This window comes from Hippopotamus amphibius, chromosome 8 (assembly GCF_030028045.1).
Source record: "Hippopotamus amphibius kiboko isolate mHipAmp2 chromosome 8, mHipAmp2.hap2, whole genome shotgun sequence".
Taxonomy (NCBI): domain Eukaryota; kingdom Metazoa; phylum Chordata; class Mammalia; order Artiodactyla; family Hippopotamidae; genus Hippopotamus; species Hippopotamus amphibius.
Genome location: NC_080193.1, coordinates 11,382,325 through 11,391,724, shown reverse-complemented (window position 1 = coordinate 11,391,724; position 9,400 = coordinate 11,382,325).

Genomic DNA, 9,400 nt, shown 5'->3' with positions numbered 1-9,400 from the left:
ATGGTTCTCATTGGGAGGGTATGGTCTGCAAGGAAATACGGGAAAGATTTCCAAGTCCCGGAAACGTTCTATAACTTGATCTGCAAAGTGGTAAACGCAGATGTATTAATTAGTAAGTGTTCACTATGCTGTACAGTTAGGATTTAAACACTTTTCATTGTATGTTGAAGAGAACATACCATTCTATATTGTTCTGCACCTTGACTTTTTTTGTAATACTACACATTCTGCCTTGGAGATCTATTCATTATTAGCGCATCTATCTAGAGCATCTTCATACTTTTTCAGTAGTGATTCCATTGTATGATGTGCCTTGATTTATTCAGCCAAGTTCCCTGTTGGCTACAAAGTGCTGTTTTTGAATGCAGCATAACCGATACCTGAAGTCCAGAACTACATCAGCACCAGCCTCATTGATTTGCTCAGCAAATTTATGGAGGATGCCATATGTAACAGGCCCCAGATAAGATTCTGGAGCTTCATTGGTAAACAACAGGTCAAGCTGCCTGCCTTCCCAGAAGCTTACCAGGGAGATAGGCACACTGGTAATGGCAATGAGTGTGATACTGCTGTGGTACAATAAAGACTACAATGTATCTGATTTTCTGTGCCTGCTTCCTGGCACAGAAAATCTTGGAATTTCCTGAGCAATTGGAGTATCTATATTATGCTAATGAGGTGACTCAGAGTGAGCCCCTAGATAGCTTCAGTATGGTGGGTTGCTCCCCAGAAAGACCAATCACAGGATTAGAGGCTTAGACTTTTCCACCTCCAGGGAAGGGAGGGGACTGGAGACAGTTCAATCACATGACCAGTGATTTCATCTATCTTGCCTTTGGTGAGAAAACCTCAATAAAAACTGCAGGGCAGGCTTCCTGGGTGGTGCAGTGGTTGAGAATCCGCCTGCCAATGCAGGGGACATGGGTTCGATTCCCTGCTCCAGGAAGATTCCACATGTTGAGGAGCAATTAAGCCCGTGCGCCACAACTATTGAGCCTGCGCTTTAGAGCCCCGTAAGGCACGGCTATTGAGCCCATGTGCTGCAACTACTGAAGCCCACGCACCTAGAGCCCCTGCTCTCCACAACGAGAAGCCACGGCAATGAGGAGCCCGTGCACCACAACAAAGAGTAGCCCCCACTCACCACAACTAAAAAGAAAACCTGTGCACAGCAAAAAAAGACCCAACACAGCCAATAAACAAAAAACAAACAAACAAACAAACAAAAAACCTCCAGGGCACTTAGGCTGGAGGGAGTTTCCTGGTTGGTGAAACTATTGTGTGCCTGGAGTGTGACACACCCTGACTCAGCTGAGAGAAGGCACCAAAGCTCTGTGTTGCCCCGAAAGGCTACATCCTGTGTTTCTCTTCATTTGGCCCTTCCTGATCTCTATCCTTTATAATAAAGCTGTAATTGTAAGTCTATTGCTTTCCCAAGTTCTGTGGGTCATGCTAGTGAATTATCAAACCTAAGGGAGACATGGGAAACCCTGAATTTGTAGCCAGTTGGTCAGAAGTATGGTTGTTCTTCTGGGGATCGCCGAAGTGTGGCTGGCAGTTGCAATGAAGGCCATCTTGTTGAGGACTAGTAAGATCTGTTTTTCACTCACAGCAATTAACTTCTGACAACAAATGTGTACACTGGTCCTCCCCTGCCCCCACTTTGGATGCCAGTCACAAGCCCAGTTGGTCACCATGCTTCTGACCAACCAGCTATAAACTGAAGGTTCCCACAACTCCCTCCTCGTATTTGATAACTTGCTGTATTGGCTCATAGAACTCAGGGAAACACTTTCCTTACGTTTTCTGGGCTATCGCACAGGGTGTTATTAAGGATACAGTTGATCAGCCAGCCTAAGAGGTACATAGGGCAAGGTTTGGGTGGGTCCCAAGCACAGGAGTAACTGTCCCAGGAGTTGAAGTGTGGCACCCTTCTGACACACGGAAGCTCTCTGAAGGCCACAGTTTAGGGGTTTTCATGGAGGCTCCATTACACAGGCATAGTTGATTAAATCATTGTGGCCATTTGTGATGAACTCAACCTCCAGCCCCCTCCCCCCTTGGGGAGGTGGACGTTGGGTGAGACTAAAAATTCCAACGCTTTAATCACATTGTTGGTTCATGTGGTAACCAGCCCCCATCCTCACGCTATCTAGAGACCCAGCAAGGGTCACCTCATTAGTATAAACTCAGGTGTGGTTGAAAAGAGCTTATAATGAGCGACGAGAAACTCTTCTTACCACTAACAGGGAATTTCCCAAGGGTTTTAGAAGCTCTTAGGCCAGGCACTAGGACAAAGACCAAGTATTTATTTCTTTCTGTATCACTATATCACAGGGAGTGAGCCCCTACACCTTTGGAGTCAGGAGCTAACTCCACATGGTTAGCATCAGAATTGAATAAGTACACGCACGTGGGGGTGAAACAGAACAGTTAAGGAGTAATAAGACCACCCAACCCCCACAGTGAGAGTCCACCCAGTCTCTGGGTCACAACAATTAATGAGGTGTAGTCTACGCCTGCAGTGAATTCCGGTTATTTGTAAACAGGTTTCTGAACTTTGAAACAGAGTTTCCCATAGCAGCAGTGTTACAGTGGTGATTCCAGTCTCAAACTGATCCACAAAATGTTATTCAATTTATGACAAAACGTCCCCCCAATCCTGTGAACTAAACAGAGTCCTTTCAACAAAAATCCATTTCCACTAAATCAGCCAGAGTTGGGGTTTTGTCTTGTAATTAATAATTTTGTCTGATAAAGAAAGCATTATAAGAACCTGAGTCCTTGAGGATCTCTCTCTTTCCCTCCTTTGCCCCACCCCCACACACATAACCTGCAGCCACAGCAACAGAAACGGAATCATTTTTCCCCTCCTTGAAACTGTTATGCTTTTTGACCAAACAACTTGACCAAGAAACTTCTAGGAAACCAACTTACGTATAGGATTCCTCATGCTGTGTAATTACAAGGATGGCTATTACTGTTTTCAGGAATGAAAAACAAATGGGCTTCTGTGGCGGTCCAGTGGTTAAGACTCTGCACTTCCACTGCAGGGGGAGCATGGGTTCAATCCTTGGCTGCAGAACTAAGAACCCCCATGCTGCGCTGCGCCCAAAAAAGAAAAAGAAATGAAAAATAGCAACAAATGTTCCCTCAAAAGGAGACAAGTTAGATAAATTATATTTCATTGGAACTATACAAAAAACAAAAAGAATTAAGTATGAAAAGATACAGGAAATATATTGTTTTATGAAGAAGAAAGTTGAAAAGTGAAGTATGTTAATAGGATTCTATAATAATGTTAACAGGATTCTATAATTCTATAATAATATGTTAGAATAGGCTTAGAAATAAACTGGAAGAATAATCCATTTCCAGTGGTGTCCTCTGAAATGTTGGCCACTCTGAAAATCCTTTCACTTCTTACAAGTGGGTTATTTTTGTAAGCAGAAAGAAAAAGATAAAGAATCCTTATTTCTCCTTCTGCTCCTGACCTAAACACAATGTACTGATGAGAGAATCATAAGTCAGATTTTTATACTTGCTGATTGCTTTGTATGCCTTATTGGTTGTCATCTATAGCATCATATATTTTTTCTTTTTTACCCTATTTTTTTTAATTTATTGAAGCATAATTTACAAAGCAGCCATTTTAAGTGCACAGTACAATTTTGACATCTGTAACTATGACTACAATCAAGATACAGAGAGTTTCAATCATTCTTTTCCCAATCTACACCCCTCACCCCTGCTCCTGGCAGCCCATATTATCCTTTGCATACTGCAGAGTGAAATTTCACATAAGTGGAATCATACAGGATGTCAACTTCTGTGTCCAGCTTCTTTCACTCAGCATGACGGTTTTGACGTTCACCTTTGGTACTGATCATATCAGTGACATATTCCGTGTTATGGCCTAGTAGCTTTCCATTGAATGGATGTACCACAATTTGTGTTGATAAAATTGATTCCAGTTTTTCACTAATATAGATAAAACTGCTATGACCATTCTGTACAAGCCTTTTGGGAGGACATATCGTTTTATTTCTCTTGGATTAGTACTTAAGTAGTGGAATTGCTGGATCACATGGTAAGGCTATGTTTTAATTTTACAAGAAACTGCCAAACTCTTTTCCCAAAGTGCTTGTACCATTTAACATTCCCACCAGCAGTATATGAGAGTTCCAGTTGTTCCACATACGTGCCAACTTGGTATAAATATACTTTGCATAAATAAACAAAAGATTAGAGCTCCTATCTCCTGGAACAACTAACTTTCTTCCCTTGCATGGGTGACCCAGAATTTCCTCTGAATTCAGTGTTTACAGTGCAAGGCACCATCCAGGGTAGCAAGGAATAAAGCAGAAATAATGATGAGCTCAAAGTTTACTTAACTCCCTGGGATGCCTTGTTTTTACCAGCCTATACCCAGGATAATTTTTTTTTTTTCTTGTGGGATCTTCCTGGAGCTGGGATCGAACCCGTGACCTCTGCATTGGCAGGTGGATTCTTAACCACTGCACCACCTAGGAAGCCCAACCCAGCAGAAATTTTAAAAAGTTTATCAAACATTTTATTTCTGACCAAAAGAGGCAGGCAGGGTGTGGTGATTACAGCAGCAGCAGAAAGGATTTAGGTGAGACTTGTTTACTAGAAGACAATCTGTAAAAGAGGATTAGATGAAGTTCCCCTTAGGCAGTGTTTCTCCAACCCTAGTTTAAGAAACATCACTCCACTTTCCACCCACTTGCACCAGAATCATTTGAGGGCCTGTTGAAAAATTTAAATGTCTGATCTCAGACTACCCCTCATCTTTCATACCTGCAAATACAACCCAGATTTGCAGAATCTGAATTTGGGGGAGCACGGCCTGAACTTTCTTTCCCCTTCTTGGCTCAGGCAGATTCTGCATTGACTGGAGTGGAATTTTGATAAAGCCCTCGGGATAGGTGTTGCCTTGCTTTTCCCTGCTCTGCCAAACTCAAGTCCCAGCCAGGATGGGGGAGGGTGATCCCTCTCTTCTAGCTAAAGCTGTCACTACCCAGTCTGAGAAGCCAGAATGGACTTCCTGCTCCCCAACACTTCCCTGAAGCCCCAGTTCACAAGCAAACACAACCGGCATCCTCTGCTCCTCTCAGCCTCAGCCCCTGTTCAAGGTTAGGTGTTTTCCTAACTGAAGGAGGCTTTTCCTTGTGTCTCTAGCTGACACCCTCTCTCTTCCCTTCCTCCCACGTGTACTTCCCAGCAGCTGTCTGGAGTCACATATTCCTGGCCCGGTGCCTCGCACAGACTCTGACACATGGAAGGCACTCAGTTCATACTTGCAGAATTACATCAAGGTGTTCCTGCTGGTCATCTCTGTTTTGTAGTAGTTGATGGTTTTTTTTATGGGCTGCTTCACATGAAACATTAAAAGGTAGTTTTGTTTTTGTTTGGCCAAAATCAAATTTGTTTTCATTGAACTGAATTCCATTTTACTCTCCGGCATCCCATTTTCCCTTCCCTCGGTTCTTCCCCAGCTCCATCCATTTGCAGGTCTGTGGTCCCACCTGCCTGCATGGTTAATCTTTCTGGCACTTTTTCAGGTACAGCTAGGGGCAGCTCTGGCAGTGAGCAATAATACCTCTGGAGGAAGGGACTAATATAGACTTTTTTTTAATTGAAGTATAGTTGATTTACAATGTTGTGCCAGTTTCTACTGTATAGCAAAGTGACTCAGTTATACATATATATACATTCTTTTTTTTTAACTTTTTTTTTTTTTTTGACCAAACTGAATGACATGCAGGGTCTCAGTTCCCCGAGATCAAACCCATGCCCCCTGCAGTGGGAGCACAGATTCTCAACCACTGGACCACCAGGAAGTCCCTAAGTCCCTATACATTCTTTTTTCATATTCTTTTCCATTATGGTTTATTCCAGGAGATTGGATATAGTTCCCTGTGCTACACAGTAGGACCTTGTTGTTTATGGGACTAATATAGTTTATCTTTGTTTTAATTTGTATTGGAGTATGTGACACATGAGAAAGCACAGAAATCTTAAGGGTACAGTGCCATGAATTTTTCATAACAGGTTTCTTGAGATATAATTCACATATCATACAATTAACCCAGTTAAACTCTTTAGAGGTGTTCTGTGTATTCATAGAGTTGTGCAACCATCACCACAATCTAATTTTAGAGCATTTTTGCCCCCCAGAAAGAACCTTTGAGCTCATGAGTAGTCATTCCCTATTTCTCCCTTATCTCTACTCTGGGCCTGGCAACCACTATTCCACTCTCTGTCTCCATGGATTTGCCCATGCTGGACATTCATATGAATGGAATCAGACAATATGTACTTTTTAAAACAATATTTATTTATTTGGCTGCGTTGGGTTGATTGTGGCATGCGGGATCTTTAGTTGTGGCATGTGAACTCTTAGTTGTGGCATGTGGGATCTAGTTCCCTGACCAGGGATGGAACCTGGGCCGCCTGCATTGGGAGTGCAGAGTCTGAGCTACTGGACCACCAGGGAAGTCCAATATGTACATTTTTGTGACTGGCTTCTTTCACTTAGCACGATGTTTTTAAGGTTTATTCATGTTGTAGCATGGATAAGTTCTTCATTTGTTTTGTACTGCTGAATGATATTCTTTTATAATACCACATTCTGTTTTTCTAGTCATCAGTTGATGGACATTTGGGTTTGTTATGAGCTGAATTGTGTCCTTTGAAAATTTATATGTTGAAAGCACAGGAAACTATACTCAGTATCTTGTAATAATGTATAATTGAAAAGAATCTAGAAAATAATACATACTGAGGACTTCCCTGGTGGTCCAGTGGTTAAGAATCCATCTTGCAATGCAGGGGATGCCAGTTCAGTCCCTGGTTGGGGAACTAAGATCCCATCCCACATGTCACAGGTCAACTAAGCCCGCGTGTCGCAGCTACAGAGCCTGCACATCACAACTAGAGAGAAGCCCGAATACTGCAACAAAGAGGCTGCGCACCACAACGAAAGATCCCACATGCCACAACTAAGACACGACACAGCAAAAAAATAAATATTTAAAAAAGAAAATACATATATATAACTGAATCACTTTGCTGTATGCTTGAAGCTAACACAACATTGTAAATCATCTATATTTCAACAAATTAAAAAAAAATTCATATGTTGAAGTCTTAATTCTAAGTACCTAAGAATGTGATGTATTTGGAGACAGGGTCTTTAAAGAGGTAATTAAGTAAAATGAGGTCATTTGGGTGGGCTCTAATCTGATATGACTGGTTAGAACAAGAGGAAATCAGGACACAGGTGCACAGGAAGAAGATGATGTTAAGATACAGGGAGAAGACAGCCATCTACAAGCCAAAGAGAGAGGCCTCAGAAGAAATAAACTCTGTTGACACTTTGTGTCTCTGACTTCTAGCCTCCTGAATTGTGAGAAAATAAATTTCTATTGTTTAAGGCACCTAGTCTGTGGTACTTTGTTATAGAAGCCCTAGCAAACTAACATAGGGTTGTTTCCACCCTTTTGGCTACTACAAATAATGCTGCTATGAACATTTGTATTCAGGTTTTTTTGTTGTTTTTTTTTTTGTATTCAGGTTTTTGTGTAGACGAATGTTATTATTTTGCTAGGAGAAATTCTACCTAGGAGGGGAGTTTGCACAATGAATTTTTACATATGTATGCATGCAACCACCACCAAGATCAAGAAATAGAATATTTCCAGCACCAGTAGGTTCCTTTAGGCTCCTTCCCTATTTGACCCTATTCCCTATTCCTACAGGAAAACCAGTCTTCTGACTTCTATCACTTAAGAATAAGTTTTGTATAAAATGCAAAAAAAAAATAATAAGTTTTGTGTTTTCACCACAAAAAAGAAATAATAATTGTGTGAGGTCATAGAGGTGTTAGGTAATGCTAAAGTGGTAATCATTTGGCAATATATGAATGTATCAGATCAACATGTTGTACACCTTAAATTTTCTCAATATTTTATGTCAATTATGTCTCAAATAAACCAACCAACAAGCAAGCAAATAAATAAGAATAAGTTTTGCCTGTTTCTGAATATCATGTAAATAGAATAATACATCATTGGGACTTCCCTGATGGTCCAGTGGTTAAGACTCCATACTCCCATTGCAGGGGGCATGGATTCGATCCCTGGTCGTCCCAGGTCGGGAAACTAAGATTCCACATGCCACGTGGTACAGCCAAATAATAATAATAATAATAATAATAAATACTTTATATACTCTTTTGTGTCTGACTTATTTCATGCAATATTTGATTGTTACATTCACTCACGTTTTTGCACATAGCCTTAGTTTGTTCATTTCCATTTCTGTATAGTATTCCAAATAAATTGTGAGCATATCAATTTTATTAACCATTCTACAGTTGATGAATATTTGGCTTGTTTCTATTTTGGCCAAGAATGAATATTCTAGTTTTTGGTTGGATGTAACACTCATTTCTGTTAGATGTACACTTAAGAGTGGAATTGCTGGGCAGGGCTATAGGGTATGAATTTATTTAGTTTTTGGTTAATAAAAGTTCTAGCCATCCAGTCCATGTATTCATAAATATTTCTAGCTCTCATGAGCTGATGATTCTCAAGTATTTACAGTTAGCTCTTGCTTTTTTTTTTTTCTTTCTTTCTTTTTTTCTCCTTCACGAGCCCATTAATTTCCACCTCTAGGTTTTGGGTTCTATCTTCTTCTATTTCTCAGTGACCCCAGGGGATGACCCATTAGTTGGTTACCTTATCATTGTCCAGAGGAGCTTACACAATTAACAAGCTAGGAAGGGGAAATAAGGCCTCTGCCAGAGAGTAAAGGGGGGAGGTTGCTATTAGAAATGACTTCTTTTTTCTTTTGGCCATGCTGCACGGCTTGTGGGATCTTAGTTCCCTCACCAGGAACTGAGCCCCCTGCCCTTGGCAGTGAAAGCCCTGAGTCCTAACCAGGGAATTCCTGGGAGGTTGCTATAAGAGAGGCAACCCAGTGTCTGCTACAGGAAGAGCACTCATCATACACACTAATCCTGTCTATGGAGCTAGAATTTTCAGGGCAGTCATTTAAAAAATCCATTTTGTTTGATATTTTGCACATAGTCACAAGTGTATTCATCTATTACTGGAGAAATATTTGTGAAACCACTGTTAGAAAACAGTTTTCTAATTGAGGTGCCAGGCCCTGAAACATGCTATGTGTATGTCCTCAGGCTGTGAAATGTTTACATTATTTTGTCAATTCTGAATTAGGAGGCTAGGAAACTCAGCTGACTTCTGGGGGTTCATACATATTCATAAGGAGAATGGAGATTGGACCTGAGTCCACAGAGCCTGCTGGGAAACTTTCCAGACCTCCTGGTTACTAGGCAGAGTTCCCAGGAGAT